Source organism: Bactrocera dorsalis, chromosome 2 (assembly GCF_023373825.1).
Source record: "Bactrocera dorsalis isolate Fly_Bdor chromosome 2, ASM2337382v1, whole genome shotgun sequence".
NCBI classification, from domain to species: Eukaryota; Metazoa; Arthropoda; class Insecta; order Diptera; family Tephritidae; genus Bactrocera; species Bactrocera dorsalis.
In genome coordinates this window covers 35,012,280-35,030,988 of record NC_064304.1, presented here as the reverse complement: position 1 = coordinate 35,030,988, position 18,709 = coordinate 35,012,280, and the positions used below count along the sequence as shown (strand labels likewise).

At 35.5% G+C, this 18,709-nt stretch overlaps 1 protein-coding gene across 2 annotated transcripts in view; it reads left to right on the top strand.

Moving 5' to 3' along the window:
* Window positions 1-18,709, top strand: part of LOC125776865 (sodium-coupled monocarboxylate transporter 1-like) — a 99,293-nt gene that overhangs the window by 48,240 nt on the left and 32,344 nt on the right. For both annotated transcript variants that reach the window (XM_049450589.1, XM_049450588.1), the window contains exon 3: window positions 7,865-8,275. The gene's annotated coding sequence lies outside the window, so the exon portion shown is untranslated. The remainder of the gene's footprint in view (window positions 1-7,864; window positions 8,276-18,709) is intronic.

Below are 18,709 nucleotides of genomic sequence, written 5' to 3'. Positions count from 1 at the left end.
AATCTGCATGGCATTTCTTTATTATTAATAAGTAATACAAAATATAAATAAAACAAAAATTTCAATAAACATTATTAATATTTAATCGGTGTGCACCGTTATGTAATCAAATAAATTAATTATGAAAAGCAGTGAAACCGAAAAAGCGAGGAGAATAAGAAGCATAAAATTGTTATAAAATATTCAAATAAAATCGTGTAAATAAACTGGTTTGTTTGCTGTTACACATTTATAATTTCTAATACAAATAAAACCAGTTTACACACAATTACGCATGACTATGCAAATTCAATCATTTTTACATAACTCCCCGGCTTAATGCTTACACAGACAACAACAATAATAACAACACACACTTCAAACATGACGCGTACAGCAGCACTGGGAAGTGGAGACTTTAAGCTGCATTTTATTTACATAAATATGCGACCAACCATTGACATTGAAATACACACGAAAAAACATATGTTTACACCTTACATATACGCATATATTTACATGCAATACATACACTCACATACTTCAAACACGCGTGCCACAAATTAGGTCTTCAGGCTGTGTGAGAGCAACTCCACGAGCTCAAACACGTACATAGGTTGGCTGCAAAGCATTTTAGTAGTTTAGTTACTGGGTCAGCATGCCAAAAATGCATTTAAAAGTAAATATAGCTAACGAAAGTTATTTTTGAATGCTATACTGGAGTTTAGCATAGTCAGAGATAATCTTTTGAAGATGAAAATTGTCTTATTTATAGACTTTTTCAAAATGCATTATACCAGAGATTACTTATGGTGAAAATATAGTGCGAAGTCCAGACGCTGAAACCAATTTTCGACGGTTTTCAACGAAGTTCATCAATCGTCGTTGGTTTGTTGACATACAAGGTCTGTCGCAAAGAAACAGAACTTTTTAAATATAACTGTTTCTGGTGGCGCCACCTATTGGTGGGTATATGAAATAAAAAGTTTGATCTTTTGTTGACATTTCGTAACAATTTTAAGACAATCGATGTTATCGATCAAAAGGGGACAGCAACTTTTGGTCATCGGTCGTAAAATGCATTTTGAACAAAGAGCAAATATTAAATTTTGTTTTAAACTTGTGTAAACGTTTACTGAAACATTTCAAATGATGAAAAAAGTTTATGGTGATCAGTGCGTATCTCGTAGTAATGTGCATGAGTTTAAGCGATTTCAAGAAGGTCGTGAGGACGAGAGCCATCACCGAAAAAAGTCGTCTGCAGAAGTCAAAAATAAAGATTATGCTGATTTTTCACTGATTTTTTGACAAAAAACTCCATATTAACCATTAATCACTCACCCTACTCACCTGATCTGGCACCCTGTGATTTTTACTTATTTGGAAAACTTCATTTGCCCATGAAAGAACACTGGTTTCAAGACATTTCAGCTATCCAAAAGGCGACGACCGATATTCTCAAGAGCATTCCGAAATATGACCTTAAACACTCATTTGAAATGCTAACTGACCAGGCTAAACGCTGTATCAAAGCACAAGGAAATTACTTTGAATAAAAAAATATAACTTTTGAAAAATGTTAATTTTTTGTTGTTTTTTTTTTAACAGTCCTGTTTCTTTTGTGACAGACCTTGTACATGATCACAGACTTGACGTAGCCCCACAGGAAATAGTCTAACCCGGGCCAGTTCGTGAGATAACACGTTTATCAAACTTGGTTTTCAGTAAATCGATTGTGACATTCGCTGTGTGGCTTGTGGCACCGTCCTGTTGGAACCACATTTTCTCCAAGTCCATATCATCCAATACGGGTCAAAAATATTCGGTTATCATTGAGCGGTAGCGATTCCTATTGACAGTAACGTGACAGTGTGGATCATCGTGGAAGACGTACGGCCCAATGACGCCGTCGGCTCATAAACTCCACCAAACCGTAACTTTTTCGGGATGCAATGGTGACTGATGGAGTACGTGTGGTTTGTTGCCTGACGAATATCGCTTATTTTGAGTATTATCGAAGCCATTCAGCCAGGAATGAGCCTCATCCCTAAAAATGATTTTTCGATGAAAATTCGGATCATTTTCATGTTTTTGCTCAGTCCAATTCACGAAAATCCGACAATTCTGGTGGTCAATTGCGTCAATTTGATCTTGTAAGGCTATAGGCCAAGGTTTTTTCGCAAAGTTCGCCACAACGACGTCACAAAGGTGCCCCACGCTTGAGCACGACGTGTGTGAGACTGATTTGGGTCTTCCTCAACTGATGCGCCAGCGGCAGCTAAATTCTCAACACTAGTGGCACTTCTTTGTTTCACTGGGGCGGAAACATTTTGTACTGTGCCTGTGGATTAAAATTTGTCCACCAGATGCTCAATTGTTCATCTAACAGGTCGATATTGACGACCATAAATTAGACATACAGGTCTTAAAGGTCAGGCCACTGACTTCGAATTTCGGTAATGAATTTAAAAAAAAATTTTGACTCGTTGTTGGATCGTATATCTTTCATGATGAAATGGCAAGCCTTACTGAAGAGAAATGTCAAAGGAGCGGGAAAAATATGGCGTCACTTGCTGTCCCTAACGGTGTACTTTTGTAGGGTTCCTAAAAACCTATTATAAAGGCTAACATATGTATATTGGGTAGTCGAAAGTTATTAAGATATGATTTATCTAATATTTTTGCTCCGGTGGGGGTTTTGATAGACTGCAACTTCACAAATTTAAAGAATATTGATACAACTTCTTGCGGAAGAGTTTACCATAACTTAACTGATCGATGTCTGCTATACCAGGAAGTGAAGAAACCATTTTAAAACATTATCCTGATAAAGTTCTGGTTATGCGCATAATCACATATTGAAAATTCTTGAGTTATCAATTTAAATTGTAAATAAAACGCCAAATATTTAATTATTCATAGATATTTATTTTGTCGTCAAAGATATGCCCACTGGATATACACTTATGCCAACGAATTTTCCAGGCCTCGAAACACTTTTCATAAGCTGTTTTTAGGTTGGCCTTCAGCATGTCCAAAGAGGTACTCTTTTTGAAAAAGGATTCAACTTTATAACGACTTCCCTGCGGATTTTCAAGCACCGTACAAACTTCAGGAATATGTGTATTGGAAAAATCTGTCACAAAGATTTAAAAACACTGTCAACTTTTTTCCTTTGTTTTAATACAAAAACATTGTTTAACAGATTTTTAATTAAAATAAGCGAAAATATTTCAATTATGCCAATACTAAATAATCTGATTACAACTTCACTAGCAAATTTTATCAAATTTCTGCTGCTCGTATCTACAGTTACATGCCGCATTTAACTAATTGTAACGATAATATCTTGCCAAATATGCAAATGCTATGAATACCTGGAAGCATTGTGAGTCAAAACTGTGCATAAATTTGTAAATAATTGTTTTATAGTAATTCGATTGAGATAAAGCAAGGTTAAAGGCATATCATTTACGAAAATATGCGAATTCCACTCGTCAAACTGAAACTTAAACTTAATGCAATAAGTAGTACATGTGATGCCTTAAGGACATGCGGCATTTCAGGAGCTATTGAACAATAGGCATGTCAGCAATTTTGACTGCAATCAAAGGCATATACACGCACACACACACATTAAGCCACACAAAGTAAATTTCTAGCTGAGCAATTAGAAACAAGATTGGAATTATGAAATTTCGCTCAAATTTTGTTAACTCAACTGCCGAGCTATGTTGGTACGGCGGTAAGGTAAGGTACCCATATGTGTGACTGCTTAAGTGCAGCGTATAGTGGGAAGTATCAGTTTCAGTGGCTGTCAAGCTATTGTCAAGTTATTGTTGTTGCGCTTATTGTGCCTGCTGTCACTGCTGCTGCTGCTGAGGGCATAGCCATATAAATGATTGTTGTTTTCATAGCTGTAAATTGTGATTGCATGTTTTATTGTTGTATGCAAACAAATATTATATATGCATATGTACGTGTGTACGTTTTTCTATATATGTATGTATGTATGTGTGTATTTGTGTGTGAAAAAACATAAACTTGTGTGCGGCATAAACATATCACACCACTGATCACGTCACAATGTCAGACAAGTGACGACGCAGCGCAATGACAGTAAAGACAAATGTAAACACAACAACTGATGGCAATAACAATCACACACACACATGTACATTGGCGCGTATAATAAGCACATATTTACATATTAAAGATAATTGGCGCACTGACTCGCTTGGCCGGGGGCGTAAAGAATCACTGCAAAGCCAACAAGCTCGCACTCAACGCCGCCTATGAATGAAAGGTGCGCTTAAGTACAACAACAACAATCACACACATACATATGTATGTATGTGCACGAGTGACTGTATTTCTGCAATTACTATTGACGATTTCCAGGCATATTTTCTAATTTTGCCATATTACGGGCAGCTTCGGAGCTTTCCAGCTCTTTCTTCGCATGAATATTCATTTGTCGTTTTGTTATTATTTTGATCGCTCAACTTTGTACGTTCAATTAGTCCGTCTGTCCGTTGACAATATTTGCACAATTGCTTGTAATTACATCATACTACGGCTAATTGCCGTTGCTAGAGAAGCTAGTTTCTCCAATTCTCGTATTTGTCGCATACTCGTAAAGCGGCATCCATGCAATGTTTTTGTCAATAAAATTGTGCAATTGGGAAATTTATTGTATTGTTGCGAACAAATAATCAGCCGATAAATGCAGATTGCTCATAACTCGGTAGTTTCCATTGCGAGCGCACATTTTTATATTCATTAAAAGTAAAATTTTTAATCTCGCTCGTCATCTCAATTACAAAGTATCGTTATGTAATTGAAACTGTGCACTGCCAATGGCATTTAACTGCATTTATTTGACATTTCATTGCACAGTTATTAGTTATTTGCCATTTGATTGTTTTTCATACATTTTGTTTACACATTTATTTCCGGTTATTAAATACCTGAGATTTCGCATTAAGATCCGGCTGTAATGGTGTTGTCATGCCAGATTTTGTACTAATATTATATATTAGTTAAAAAATCGCTATAAAACCTTAATTAAATGTACAAAGCTAGGCTACATACATTATTAAAAAAATATTTTAAATGTAACCTGAAAATTTTTATTGAAAAATACGTGGGTTGCCTTTTATATTTCGGTATTTGTTGCAGTCTGGTAACTCACAACTTTGTCGTAAGTTTGATCAATTTTGCTGTCATAGTTATGTGCCCAGAACGTTTTGTATCCAAGTGATATTTGTGTTATTTACATTGACTTAAAATATTCATCTCGGTAAAAAAAATTAAATTAAATCACAAAGATTTTCGGTCGATTATTTTTTACAACTTTCTACGTGGATTACCACATCAATGAGTGCATCTAAGACCTTAATTAAATTTTAGACGATGAATCACCATCAAGAATCAGTGTTTATTGATGACATGGTGAATTCAATCGAGGCCATAGATCACTTCAAGCCGAATTTCGTAAAGGACGTCCAAAATCAGTACTTTTTCCGAAAACCATTGATGTTGTGAGCAAACAGGTGTTGTAAAGTCGCCATTCAATTGCTCAAAAAATAGCTTATGTCAATTGTTAGAGAGAAATATTAAAAAAGTACGAAAACATGTCTATGACATCCTGACATGTGATGAATTCTTGATTTATACATGTGAAGCCGAAAGTAAGCAGCAGTCGACTGCTTACGCTTTTCAAAATGAGCCGATTCAATTAAAAGTTTATCGCACACGAAGCATTTTCAAGCGAATGGTTCCCGTTTTTTTGTGAAAAAACTTAAATTGGGAAAATTCTGTATTCTACAGTAATGAGATCTTAACACAATATTCGAGATTGTATCATTTCCCCGAACAATAATGTATCCTTCGTCATGATAATTTTGAAGTGAAAAAGTTGTCCATACAAGATTTTGATTTTCATCAATCAGTTTGTATGGCAGCTGTATGTAACAGTGGCTCGATATCTACATATCCAACAAATGAGCAGCTTGTGTGTCGAATTTCTAAAAGATATCTCAAGAGTTAAGGGACCAGTTCGCAGATTTAATATAATATATATTGTAACAAAAAATCACCTGGAAACTGTAACTAAATTATAGATATTATTTTTTTTTTTCTAAGTTGGTAGGACTATCCTTAATTACTCGTACTATACCAAATATGAAAGGGATCTGTCAACCACTTTGTTAACAGCAGCTGATAAAGAATTTGTCTCGAATTTTATATTTCTAACCAAATTTCGTATTTGTAATCATTGCGAATGTTGTAAAAGTTTTACGGTTATCCAGTCTTATGTAGCACAAGCCTACGAGTGGTACAAAGCCTTCATAGATGGTCGAGAGATCGTTGAAGACATGCTCCGTTATGGCGTTGGTGGTGATCGTTCGACCACTTCAACTGATGAAAGTATTAAAAAAGTGAAGGATATGGTACCTTAAAATCGTCAGGGAAGTGTTAGTGAGATGGCAGCCGTAAACCCGACATCTCTTTCTTTTCTATTTCCGGGCACTTTTTTGTCACAATATATGTTTACAGCAGGCAGACACTTAGCCGGAAATCGCTAAAAGGCACATTTATAACCTATCCGATATTTCTTTTTCGGTATTACCAACGTATAACGGTCCTGTTTAAAAGTACCAAAAGCGCAGTAAATCAATAACTAAATACGCCAGAAACCTTAAATTTTACCACCGGGATGGTATGGAAGGGCTTCATAGGAGCCAGTGTGAAAATTGGACGATGGACGTTCCACCACCCATTTGTTGATAAAATCACATATCTCGGGGCCTGACCGACCGATTTCGACTCAATTTAGTTCGTAGTATTCTTCTCATATCCTTAAGTGACGGTGTGAAAATGAGCGAAACCGGCCTACAACTACGTCTACTTCCTACATAGCACAATTTTAAATTCCATTTGATTCTTACACTTTCGAGTTCACAAATCCAGAAGTAATTCATACAACGAGATAATATGGGTAATAATGGGATAAGTTATGACCAAAAATTTTTCAAATCCAACCAAACTGTTCAAGACCCTGGATACCGAATATGAGGACACCACTTGACTTTTGACAGAAAATATTGGCCAATATATGGGATACACAGTTGAATTCCAGAGAGAATCCTTTCCTGGCAATAATTGCTCTGTGTATCAAAACTGGGTTGAATCGGGCCACTACTTCCCTTAGCCCCCATATACCTAAGTTAAAGACTTTCGAACTTCCAGATGACTGTATGCTGAATATATCGTCCAATATTTGAGTTATCTCAATGAAAATAACATGTTTTACGCATAACAGTGCATCTTTGTGCCTAAAATAGATAAAATTGAGCGAAAAATTTTCCTAGCTCCCATATGACTATTACCAGGATTTTCGAACATGATTTTGCTCCATGTGATTGGTGATTGTATGTGTGGCACGTTAATGAAACACAGAGAACATGTTTTTAGTATGTGGCATGACAATAGTTAACATTATTTATGGTAATATATTTATACAAAGTTAAAAATAGCTTACTCCCTTCCTCTTCACAAACAAACCCGCACAAGTCAACTATTCCGAGCAATCTTCAACATTTAACTGAAATTACATACATTCAGTTAGAATTTTCAACTAATTAATTATACAATAATCTTGAAACAAATTAAAATAACAACTGAAATTGTGATCGTGAATCACTTTTGTAGCGTTTACAAAATTGGAAATCCCCAACTGACTAAAACAAAGGCAAGCGCTTCAATTAAACCAGCTACGATCGTTGTGGCAAATCACCACAAATTGTCCATAGTCTATTCATATGCATTAATTAGAAATTGAGTATATAATGTTTTTATTCTTTTTACCATTTCATTATAGTAACAACAACGTGTGCGCGCAAACTAGTTGAGCTAATTAAGGTGATGCCACTGGCTAATTGAGAGGCGGAGAATCTCACACTTTTTATATCACGAATAATACAATAACAAAAAATAATTAAATTATTTTGCAACAAAGCAAGCAACAAAAACAAAAACCAAATACAAAACAAGTTTAAATCAAACGCCAAAATAATAAGTGGCAGAGTGCTAAGGGAAACCACCGACGAAAACACATAAATATATACAAACAAGTAAACTCGCATAACTTGAAGGAAATTTAACAAACGCTCTAACCAACACACATACCCAAAGGAAAGTGCTGAAGACATATTTATGTAATTAAGTACCAGAAGCAAGCAGATCAGCGTTAAACATTATATAACGGTTAAAATTCCAAACGTGTCAAAGGGTAAGTACATTATATACCTACACACTCAATTAATGACAAAATCTTTAAAGTGTATACATCAGTATATATGTACATATATGTATGTAGTTATCTCTTCCTACCTTGCAAGCTTTATCAAATTAGCATGTGTTAGACGCTTGTATGTACATATGAAAGGATTATAGTGCCACAGGACGCTTTGTTGCTGTGCGCACAGGTGGCGCACGGTGGCTTTTAAGTCAATTTTTTACACCACATCACTTTCACACTTGCGTTGGCAACATGCTTGCCACTCTATTACCGCCATTACCACTGATTGTTAGCTCAGCTGTCAGATTTGAAGCCACACGGTTGTTTAGACGCTGTTGTAGAGCAGGCAATGGTGCCTGGATATTCATATTCCTAATCCTATGCGGAAGTAAATAATTACTTAAACCGTTCTAATATAAAGTAAAGAATATTTTTGTATATATGTACGCATATATGTACATATAATATTAGGGCGAACCAAAAACTAACCCATCTACTTTATGGGTTAAAATATTGGGTAGTCGGATAAGTCTTTTCGTATATTGTCAATAGACGTCGTTGCAGTCGTATAGTATATCTCCAGTGCTACCAATCACATTGTGTCATAGCATATAGTATTGGAAATGTGAGATTTTAAATTATATGCGGGGAAGTTGACATAAAGTTACAGCTGTTCAAAAATTATGGAAAGGGGGGAAAAATGAAGAAATTCGCTATATTTTGAAATTTTTGTATAAAAAAGGGAAGAATGCCAAGCGAGCCACCAATGAAATGTGTGACGGAAATTTACCATGCCCGTCACATAAGCAGCCATGGCATCGCTAAGAAACTTATCATTCATCATCAAACGGTTTTCAACCATTTTAAAAAGGCTGGCTACAAAAAGAAGCTCGATGTTTGGGTACCACATGAATTGTCTGTGAAAAATTTAATGGACCGAATTAAAATCTGGGATTCTTTACAGAATGGTAACAGGAGAAGAAAAGTGGAGCAAATACGACAATAATGTGCGAAAAAGATCATGGTCCAAGCGTGATGAAGCTTAACAAATGGTCGCAAAAATGTTTTTTATTAATCGAATTTTTTAAGCGTGGAACATCCACCCTGAGGAAAATTTTTAGGAAGAAATTTCAACGAAGATTCTATTAAAAATGCTATCCTGAACCGTTCAAAAGTTTTTGTATTTAGTAAGGAAGGAGTCTTTTTTAGTGTTATTTTGAAAGGAAACTTTGAATGCTCACATTTTATAATTAAGCTACAAATCCTGCTTTGCAGGAATATTTTTTTCTTTGCATAGAAGTTCATTCTAGCCTTACATTCGATAGGTTAGTTTTTGACTCACCCTAGGTTTTGTAATATATATTCAGAAAATAAAAGAGTAACACTGGACATTTTTCTTTGTGTCCTTCTAAAGCTCTCATAGATAGATGGCATTGAATATTAAATGCTTTTAATAAAAAAGTGTAAATATTGTTAGTTCATTTAATTTACCTTAAGCACCACCTTTTTGAAGCAGAATTTTACTTCATATAAAATTTATAAGGCTTTGTAGAAGCTTCCAAGATATTTGTATTAAATTGAAGGATTCATTTATCTCTCACTGTGTTTTTACTTCAGTGTTATGTTCCCAGACAATCGGAACTTGGCGCTCCAACTCGTCAACATTTACAAGTATTATTAAATCGATTTCTTCGACAATTAGACTTCGAGAGCATGGTTCATCCTTGACATCAAAGTTACCGGGGCGAATTCGGCGAATTGGCTCGCTTGTTTCTTACAGTATCGAGACCTTAATCACTATTCACATTTTCAGCCAACTGGCTTGCGATTTTATCTAATCCTAATACCGTAACACGTTCGTACTTATACAATGTAGCATACAGATTACTAAACCCAAATATTGGAAAAATAGTTACTTTTTCTATTTCTTGACCTTATGTTTAACAAGAAAACATGTTAACTTCGGCTATACCACCGCCATAATACCCCTAACAAATACATTTTTTATGACATAAAAGGGCATGAAATCATCTGTATTTTGATTTTGATTGGTCAGTTTGAGTTATCCGGGAAAATAATACCGTGTCTACTTTCGTTTTCGACAAATAACAAATTTTTCCTTATAAGGAATCAATTCTGATCATTTTGCATGGCAGCTATATGTTGTAATGGACCGATATCTTAAAAACTGAGGTACTAGTTCGCGAATGTACAGACATACAGACAAGACAGGAAAGACGGATATACAGGCAGACATAGAAAAATCAACTATACTCGTCACCCTGATTATTTAAATACGTATATATAGTTCCTTATAGGGTATCCAACTTTGACTTTAAGATCACCAAGATCATGTCTTAGAGCTCCGTAGGAAAACTCGCATGCTCTTTACTCACACGGTCTCGAAAATACCGCCGGGCGGTTTTTGGCCTATTGGCAGGTCACAATCTGAAGACATTATATGCGAGCCGAATAGGCAAAAGTAACGATGACACATGCAGAAAGAGCAAAGAAGTAAATATGAGAGACGCTGAAACATCTGCCACGCATTTATTTTCTTTTTTCGTCGAGAGTGGATTTTACTTCTTAATTGTCTACTCAGTCCGAAGTAGTACTTGTTGACAAGAGTTATTTTGCGTTGAATTTTGAAGTTGACCTTTTCTATTTATTTTCTCCAGCAGTAGATTGAAGAAGTCTGAAACCTCATTTGGTATCGAACGGATTGGAGAGATCCTTCACGATCCCGACGGAGCTTTTGCTATTGCTCAACGTCAGTTTACTAGTTTTGCAGGAATACCAAATTCAGTCATAAAGGCAGCTCCTTTTCATGCTGTTGAAAGCAGGTTTGAAATCAACGAAGGGGGGTTGTGTGTCGATTATTTTTTCACGGGTCTTTTCCAAAATTTGGCGCATGCTGAATATTTGGCTGATTGTTGTTTTTACAGTTTGTTGACGGTGAGCTTTAATCCTTCACACATTGCGCTCGATAGAATCTTATATGCGATGTTGAGTAGGCTTATTCCACGGTAGTTAGCGCAAATTGTGGAGTCTCTCTTTTTGTGGATTGGGCATCCATCTGGCCACTAGATCTATGACGAGCCGAACAGCATAACCTAACCTAACCCAACATCTTTTATACATTTTCTAAGCACGGTACTAACTGGTTATTGCATATGTAGATATATACCTGCATTTTAAAGTGGAATATCATTAAATTAACATAAATAAATTATATTGATTTTTTAAGCGGAAAGTACCAATAATAAATAAACAACTTTTTTTTAGCACTGTTATTAATCAAAACCAAAAACGAGATTTTGCAATAATTTACATTGTTTTAAAATTGATTCATAAGAAGCATGCAACTGTGCAATAATTAATATTAATGCGCCGCTTAGAAAAATACCTGCAGGCCTTCACTCAAATGATAGGCTATTTGCCGCAGTCGTGCCGGGCGTATACGTAACAATAAAAACTCAAGGAAGCTACGAAAACGCCAATAAATCAATAAATTCACTAAAAAGACAAACGATTAATTGTGATAATATAAACAACACGAATATTTTAAATTGTCTGCATAAATTTACAAATGTTCAAAATATTTGCATAAACTTCTCATAAATGCGAAGTTAAATAAATTTTATGTTTGTTTTGAAACGGCTAGACGTTATCAATTTAACTGCACGTACTCCCAGCTCATCACTCATCACACCCTTGAGCGTTTATACAGCCGTTGCTCTATGTAGAGGATTAGCGCTGAGATTTATGGCACGGTAGTGTTTGATGAATTATTCTACAGTTATAACTTGTGTGTAATAACGGAGTGCAATACTTAAGTAGAAAAGCACACCTGCTCAACGTAACCGACTGCACATGAGTAAATAAACTAAGATGTGCGATTATTCATAAAACTATATGATTTGTTTTAGCGCAAATAAGCCTACACACATGCATATGAATGTGTTGCTACTTTTTTAATATGCCTGCAACACGTTTCCATAAAACAATAACCGCAAAGCGCCACACACAAGGGTGCAATTAAAAAATTTTTATTAAATTCTAAATAAACATATGCGAGATACATACATACATCAGCTTTTTAGTGCAAAATCATGGAAAATTACTAAATGCTTTTCGAACAATGTTGGTTTAGGAACTTCATTAAATTAAAATGAGAGCTTGAAGCAGTGCACATATGAAAAAAAAATTAAAATTGGCCACAACTAATTTGTTTGGTAAGTGGTGAATAGAAAATGCAACCATATTGCTGTTTTATTTCAAAAATTTTATTAAAAAAAAAAAATAAAAAGAAAAACTTAAACAAACGTTAATGTTGGTTTCACCAAGGCTCTAATACCCTTTACAAATACAAAAGAAGATTCCTTATAAAAACTTGATTTATATCGATCGGTTTGTATGGCAGCTATATGCTATAGTGATCTGATCTGAACAATTTCGGGGGAGATTCTACCATGGTCTCACACAATAGCCCATGCCAAATTTCAAGTAAATATCTTGTCAATTAAAACAGCTTTTCTTAGAAGGACTTGATTTCAGTAGGTCGGTTTGTATGGCAGCTATATGCTATTGTGATCCGATTTGATCTATTTCTTGGTAGATTCCACTACTTTATAAGACAATAATCCATGCCATATTTTATGAAGATATCTCGTGAAATGAAAAAGTTTTCCATACAAGCACTTGATTCCGATCGTTAAATTTGTATGGCAACTATATGTTAAAGTGTTCCGATTTAAACAATTTCTACGAAGATTACAATACTACCTTAAATAATTATCTGTCCCATATTTCATAACGATATCTAGTCGAATAAAAAAGTTTTTCTTATAAAGACTTCATTTCGATCAGTCGGTTTGTATGACAGCTATTCCATATAGTGGTCCAATATCCGCAATCAGGACAAATTTGTAGCTTCTTGTAGAGAAAAATTGGTTTGATATTTCAAAAACTAAATTACTAAATCGTGTACAGACGCACATTAGTAATACAACTAAGCTTGTCACACTAATCTTTTATATATATTTTTTTATAAAGACTCCGATGCTTCCTTCCGTATATTACAAACTTTCTAACCTGCCTTAATATTAACCTGCCTAAATATTACCTGTTGAGGATATAATAAACGAAATATATACAAGCAGCTTTCTTCTACTCTACAACTTCCTGCTATTAGGTCGAAAGTGGCCCGCGCCGCATATAAAATTATTGCCACGCTTTAGCAGTTCATTAAAGCCACTTAAGCCGCTGCGGCAACGAAAAATAGCTTCGCCAATCAAGCTACCCAAACCAACCTTAATGCAACGGTATATATTGTATGAGAGTCTGAATTTATTGGTAAAACTACCCCTTCACAGCTGCTGGAAAATATAGCCACCCACCTTCTTTCAGCCTTATAAATTTTGCCGCCACCTACTGTAATATTCATACCTTCCTGCTTCCTGTACAAACACACACATCCATGCACAGCAGTAAGTATGTTGTAAGGGAACACCTACCACTTTCAATATAAACACACATACATACACACACTTGCAGGCTTGCCACTTCACATTTTGTAATATTTCGTGCCGCATTTATGCTGTTAAATAATGTGCAAATTTGTTGCTTAAAAAGTTTCAGCTAAAAAGTGGAACACCATAAATTTTGCAGCAACTGTTGCTGCCGGTGGTGTTTGGCTCACACTTGCTAGTATGTGCCTTTGTTCACCCAAACCTTCAACATCTCCATACATTTTCGGCAAGCAGCAGCAGGCAAGGATTGCAGTTATTTGCGTTAATGTGCTTAATGTTTCTATGCAACACGCCTTATTGTATTACTGATCCGTACATATGCTTAGCGTACCAGATCCCAGCGGTAAATTTTAGATGACAAGTGCTTGGAGTTTCAAGCACCCAAAAATGTCGTTAATCGCAATTCTATAAAGTGCAGTAACTGCACTCTTGATTAAAATAGTAAAGTACACAACTTTCTGAGAAGGAAGTATTTTATCACATTTTCATATAGTGTCAACGGTTGTTGAAAACTACTGAAGGTGCGAAACTTCGTTAAAGAAATAGTACCTCAGAAGCATCAATTTTTACAAATAAGATGGCACTTAAAAACTTCAAAAGAAGCGTCCTAAAGACTGAACAATAGGCGTAGTTTAGATGACATCGTATACTTTTGGAACTACTAAACCAAAACCAACGAGATTTAATGCGTAATTTTATATTTTTATGCTTATTTTAAAGCGTGACTATCAGTACCTACTTCCAGTATATCACAATTTGCAATTCCAACTGAACTAAATTTTACAGTTTATTAGTCTACCACCTAAAAAGATATTTCCACAGAATGTTCCTCTTAATTTATACCACATTACGATTAAAAAGTTCCAAATCGGTCCATAAATTTTCAGGCCTCCCTATGTAACACATGAGGATCTCAGTGCCCTCTGATCTGTCAACCAAAATTTTATCAAATTATGCGATTTCTTAATGAAAAGCAGAGAGCATCTTTTTTTTTGATGATAACAATAAGTCGTTTTCCAGAAATGGATAAAGTCAGTTGAGTAGTAGCCCTAGCTTCGATATACCTAACATAAGAATCTCTAGTCATTTAAAGTTGACCCATCTGGCAATGCTGTAACTTTTAACAGCGTTGACAAATCAGTCATACCGCGTTAATTGACAGTACACTCCAAAAGAATGCTGAAATTGTTCAGCTTTATATTCAAAATAACTTTTCAATTGTGTTAACTCAACGTGCGTTTCGCAAAAAAAATCACAATTAAGTCTTTATACGCAAAATTTGTGAACACCGGTAATCTCAGTAATGCCAGTCATGCATCCAGACCAAGACGTTCTGATGAAAATATCGAAGCTGTACGAGCCAGTATTGAGGAGCCATCGAGTTATCGCCGCTCTCAGGAATTAGCTCTGTACCTTCTCCGACGCATAATTCATAAAGATTTGAAGATTTTTCCATATAAAATTCAAATGGCACAAAAACTAAACCCAGCTGATTATCCGCGACGCCTTAATTTTGGCAAATGGGCCATCGAAATGGCTGAAAACGAACTTGACTTTTGGCGAAAAACTCATCATGTCAGACGAGGCACATTTCTCGTTGAATGGAGGCGTAAACAAGCAAAATTGCCGATTTTATGCCACCGAAAATCCTCAATTAATTGAAGAACAGCCTCTTTACGACCAAAAAAGTAACAGTTTGGTGCGGTGTTTGCGCGAATATGATCATCGGACCGTATTTTTTCGAAGACGATGATGGAGCCACGACAACAGTCAATGGTGAGCGTTATCGAGCCATGATAACGGATTTTGTGATACCCATTATTCGCGAAAATGACATGGATAACTTCTGGTTTCAACAGGACGAGGCTACATGCCATACAGCTCGACCAACAATCAATTTATTGCGACCATTTTTCCCCGGGCGATTGATATCGAAAAATGGTGATGTTGACTGGCCACCGAGATCACCAGATTTGACGCCACCAGACTTTTATTTGTGGGGTTATTTGAAATCCAAGGTATACGCTAATAAGCCAAAGACCTTAGCTCAACTGAAAGCCAACATTCGACGTGAAACAGCCGCCATATCATCCGAAACATTGGCCAAAGTCATGGAAAATGTCGAAAAAAGAGTGCATTTAGCTGTCAAAGCTAAAGGTGCCCATTTACGCGATCTAATTTTTAAATATTAGCTGAAACAAATCCCCTTGGACCAAAATAAATTATTTTTGAAATGAACAAAAAACATTGTTTTCTTTTGTTCCTTTTTTTTAGAAACAAATGGGTCAACTTTAAATGGCCTACCCTGTATATACTGTTATTTTAGGGCATTTATGCCGAATATGTCGGTCAATATGATAAAACATGTCTCGGAGTATACTTGAACCATGTTAATGCAATCAGTCTGGCCCTTCTCCTAGCCTCAAATAGTATTCTTTGTTGACAGTGGCCGTTCGAAAGGAATTCGGAGTGCACCATACCTCGATAATCGAAGAAAACTTGTTGTTGTGGTTATGAACCTTGAATTTTGACCTGATTTGACATGGTTTTTTCGACTTCGGCTTCCCTTTGCCATGATATTCGGCCGATTGATCATCTGTTTCCGGATCGTAAGCTTAGATCCAAAACTAATCACTAGTAATAATACTTTTCATGACATCCTGGTAGTCGGAAAACATTGTTTCATAGACGTTAATACGTCGCTGTTTTTCGAAAATAAATTAGCGGTTTTAGAAACAATCGTGCTTTCACTTTTCGGAGGCCCAAATGATCTTACAAAATGGTTTTCACGGATTTTTCCGATAATCCAACGATGTCAGTAAGATTTCTGACTGTTAATCGTCGATTCTCAAGCATCAGTTCCTGTATTTTATTGACGTGTTGATCATCAGTTGATGTTGATGACCGTCTTCGACGTGTTTTGCCGTCAACGCATTCTCCACCATATTAGAATAATTTCTACCAATTAAAAACACTTTTTCGTTACAAACAATTATCTCCGAAGGCCTTTAACAACAAAATACTGAATGTTTCAGCACCAGAAATTTGATTCCGCTCACAAAATTTAATGGAATTTCTGTCTTGAATATTTTCATATTATATTTCGTGAAAATCACCGCATGCACATTACGTACCTCAGAAAGACAAGCGTACACTAAACAGTAATGATAATTTTGATGTGACATTTGGCACAGATGTCACTGACAGTCAAACCAAACTAAAAAACAATGTTTCGACGAAAGGGTTTTCGCCCGAAATTTAAATTAAAAAGTCTTAATACTATTTGCTCACAGTAGTACCGCATATGAGTTGTTTTTGTATAAATAGCAAGATCTTTGACATCAGTGAAACTAATTGGGTTTACTTCCCATAATATAAGTTAATAAGATACGTAATATGTTTGTAGTTCATTCATAATTTCGTGGAATAGTGATTTTTTTTAACTTAATATTTTTCCTTATCTATAGTTAAGTACAGATGTGTGTATGTCAATTATTAAATTAGTGAGACAATGTCGTAGAACCCTTAACATGATAACGATAACTGATTGATTACAATTTTAATTAAAATTTTATTAAACTTTTACTTTTGCTATTTTTGGTTATCTGCACCTTTGTTGTTATTATACAGATAAATCACGTACATATATACGTATATATATTTACATTGTTTTTTAAATTTAAAAATAGATTTTCTTTACTTTGTTATAAACAGTAGCATGAGAAAACAGGTAGTATAGTTAATAGTTGTGTGCACCTTACGGTTGTTTGTAGCACCCAAAATTAATCGAGATAAATATTGAATAAACACGAGGGTATTTTGTTGATTGGTACACGTGATCCAGGTTATAAGTGTTGCTATTGGATATGGGCGATTTCGGACTAGTGTCACGCTCACAAAATGCTGTTACTCGAAACTAAGCCGAAAATAAATATAGAAAACTAAACTTTGAAAAAGGAAAAAATATGTATTCCAAGTGACCATTGCTTTTTACACATTTTGGCCACATTTCTGCCAATTACCATGCCGAAAGAAACCCAATTTTCGACTTTTGCGTAGGAATCGGAGTGTTGCTTAGCCAAGTCGTGTCTGATTGATGAAAACAAATGGTACTCGGATGGGATCAAGTCTGGTGAATACGAGTGTGGTAACATGAAAAGACTTTGCTTTGTTTGCAAGTGCATTGTCGTGGTCATTTTTCGACCAGAAAGGGCCAGAAGACACGGCAAAATAATTTTGTTACAGCTGCAAGCAAAGCAAAATCGGTTCAGAATACAATCAAAGTACCTAGCTCGAAGTTATTTCTTCACCCGCTGTATTCACAAGACTTGGCCTCATCCGATTACTATTTATTATCTTCGATGGAACACCAATTGGCTGAGCAGCCCTTCCATTCCTACGCAGAAGTCGAAAATTGGGTGTCTGATTGGTTTGCTTCAATAGACGAACATTTCTATTGGCATGTCATCCACGAATTGCCAGAAAGGTGGTGAAAATTTGTAAAAAGAAATGATCAATAATTTGAATATTTCTTTTTTACTTTCCGATTCAAAATTAGTATTTAATTTTCACAATACAATAAAAGAATAAATTGGTTCAAATTGATAATTTGTTGTCTGTAGCGATTAGTATTAAAAGTCTCACTTAGAAGTTCATGAAATACCACACTCTTCTGATCCGATTAAACACGGAGCATTGCCTTCTTACCTAATCTATCTGTTTTCGCTGTCGATGCTGATTGTTGCACCGGATTAATACATGATATTCTCCATTTAGGATTCTTAAAATAAATCCATTTTCATCGCCAGTGACACTTCAGTACAAAACTGTTTTACAGCTAAATTCTACGGGTGTTTTTTCGGGTTTCCTTTTTTCTTTCATCGAATGCGATGGC